Below are 3,405 nucleotides of genomic sequence, written 5' to 3' on the forward strand. Positions count from 1 at the left end.
TATTCAAAGGACAAATCATATGGGAATATGAGACATTGCCAAAAATTGAGAATAAGAGCCGAAACTAGGATCTTCTCTAAATTATTATCTGCTTGAGAAAGAATCTAAACATGCAAAATAGTTGTGGACTTTTATATATAAACAAAAGGATTAAGTATTTCCTAAAAAAAAGATTATGAATTACCTGGAATTAATCATAATTGCTACCACTCGCTGTCCATCTTCAGTTCTTGAAGGGTTGCAATGAACTTCAGTCTATCTGGAAGATTTTTTAGCTGTCTGCATTTTTGTATCTCCAATCGCTGAAGAGAAGGCATGACTCCTTCACCCACTTTCCACATCTCCAGATTGTTAAGCTTCTTAAGGCTTAGAGACTCAAGGTTAGCAAAAGCTTGTCCACAGCAAAACATTTCCTTTCCTATAAAACCCTCTTCATGTAATTCAAGCATCTTTAAGTAGCGCAGTTTCTCAAGTGTTGGCATTGGATGCTTGCACCTTCTCAACTTTGTTGGAACATTGGCAGCAACATGAACAAGAATCAAAGCAAAACAGAACTTGAAAAAGACTAAAAGAGAGGAAAAATTTTGAACAAAGTTGTAACAGGTTGTTTATTTTCATTGAATGAAATCAAATATATGTGAAGGTTACAAAAATAGACAGTTACCTAACAATGTAACTGCTCCCACTAATATTCAACTAATACAAGTTAAATTTCAAACTAAAGCAAGCTGATATATCAGCCATTACATCCATTACATCAAAAATCTTACTAACTTTGATTACAAATTACAAACAAACTAATGCTGGTTACATTGGAACAAAAAAAAAAAAGAACAAAATGATCCAAAGCTAGTTGCTGCATTCGGTTCTGCTCCACTGCTGTTCTGCTTGCTGACTTGCTGGCCATATGTTGCATTGCAGGCCAATGCTCAACACTCCTCATTGGACTGTATGCAACACATACCAATCTTGTTTCTTAAATTCTCAAAACTTGCTGTGCCAAGTGGCTTAGTCAAAATGTCAGCCAATTGGTCTTGTGAACTACAATGAACGAGACTAATTTCTCCACATTGTTCAGCTTCTCTAACAAAATGAAATTTGATTTTAAAATGTTTAGTCTTACCATGGAAGACTGGATTTTTAGCTATGGCAACTGCAGATTGGTTATCAACTATGATTTCAGTAGCTTCACTTTGTTCTTCAATTAGATCAAACAATAATTTTCTGAGCCAGATGGCTTGATTCACTACTGCTGCTGCAATATACTCTGCTTTAGCTGTGGATTGAGCAACAGTTTGTTGCTTCTTTGAACTCCAGCAAAATACTCCTGAGCCAAGTGTGAAGAAGTAACCCGAGGTGCTTCTCATGTCATCTGTAGAACCTACCCAGTCACTGTCTGAATATCCCATAAGTTTAAGCTCATTTTTCTTTTTGAACATGACACCAAGCCTCAAAGTTCCTTTAATGTATCTGAGTACCCTTTTTACTGCTTTGAAATGAGATGTATCACAACAGTGCATAAATCTAGATAACAAGCTAACAACATGTATGAGATCAGGTCTAGTTGCTATCAAATAGAGCAAACAGCCAACTAAGCTTCTGTACTCCTTCTCATCAACCCTCTCTTGGCCTCCAAAGCTGGTCAGCTTCACTCCTTGACCCATTAGTGTACTCACTGATTTGCAATTAGACATACAGAACTTGTCTAGAATCTTCAGGGCAAAGGCATGCTGGCTGATAAAAATACCATGATCAGACTGGTTCACTTCCATCCCAAGAAAGTAAGTCATGATTCCCAAGTCTGTCATATCAAACACTACTTGCATTTGTATTTTGAAATTTTTGATCAAGTCAATTTTACTTCCAGTCACCAGTAGATCATCCACATTGATTGAAAATAACAGTAAGGTTTCATCTTTAGATTTCTTTACATAAAGTGTTGGCTCACTCAGACTTTTCTCAAACCCAAGCCTAGACAGGTATGCATCAATCCTGTCATACCAGGCTCTAGGTGCCTGTTTTAGGCCATACAATGCCTTTTTCAGTCTGTAGACTTTGTCTTCTCCCTGAACCTCAAACCCTTCTGGTTGTTCAATAAAAATTTCCTCCTCAAGAATGCCATTAAGGAAAGCTGACTTGACATCTAACTAGTGAACTTTCCACTATTTTTGTGTAGCCAGAGCAAATAGCAGCTTGATTGTATCAAGTCTTGCTATTGGAGTAAATGTCTCTATAAAATCAGTACCATACTCTTGACTATAACCCTTCACCACCAACCTTGCCTTATGTTTGTTTAAAGAGCCATCAGAATTGAATTTGGCTCTAAAAACCCACTTAACACCAATTACTTTCTTGTGATCTGGCCTGTCCACTAACTTCCAAGTATCATTTTTCTTGATCATATCAAGCTCAGCTTCCATTGCTTTCTTCCAGCATTTATCTTCTACAACTTCTTCATAGCTTGAAGGCTCAACTATTGCTGCATTGCATCTATGGTAGATGTCAGCAATGGTTCTGGTTCCTCTCACAGGAGGATCATCAATGTTTGCACTTTCTGGCTCATTAATGTTTGCACTTTCTAGTTCATTTTCAGCTGGTTTTAGGCTGATATCAAGGTGGTCTTCATCAAACTGACTTGTATCTGCATATTCCTAGCTCCAAAACTTTTCCTCATCAAATTTGATGTCCCTAGTCAGTACAATCTTATTTTTTGAGGGATCATACACCCTATAGCCTTTTTTGGTACTACTGTAACCAACAAATATGCCAGGGGCAGACCTTCTTTCAAGTTTGGTTCTTATTTCTGCTGGAATAAACACATAGCACACACATCCAAACACCTTTAGATGGGAAATTGTTGGTTTGAGCCCATAGCATGCCTCAAAGGGTGTTTTATCCTTTACAGCTCTTGTTGGAAGCTTATTTAACAGGTAAACTGAGGTGTTGACAGCTTCTGCCCAAAATTTGCTTGGAAGTTTGCTTTGAAACAACAAACATCTAGCCATATTTATCACTGTTCTATTTTTTCATTCATAAACTCCATTTTACTGTGGACTATAGATAGTTATAAGCTGATGTTGGATCCCTGCATGCTCACAAAGCTTTTGAAACCTCTCAGATAAGTATTCAGCCCCATTGTCAGTCCTCAATGCCTTGATTTTACAGCCTGTCTGGTTCTCTACTAATGCTTTAAATCTGCTAAAGACTTCAAATACCTCAGACTTCTGTTTCAAGAAGTAAACCCAACAAAGTCTGGTAAGGTCATCAATGAACAACACAAAATACTTGCTGTCATTCAGGGAAGGGGACTTCATTGGTCCACAAATATCAGAATGCACCAGTTCAAGCCTTTCTCGAGCTCCCTAAGCTTGGTTCACAGGAAATGGCAATCTAGCTTGCTTGCCA

Source organism: Gossypium hirsutum, chromosome A11, assembly GCF_007990345.1.
Source record: "Gossypium hirsutum isolate 1008001.06 chromosome A11, Gossypium_hirsutum_v2.1, whole genome shotgun sequence".
NCBI lineage: Eukaryota > Viridiplantae > Streptophyta > Magnoliopsida > Malvales > Malvaceae > Gossypium > Gossypium hirsutum.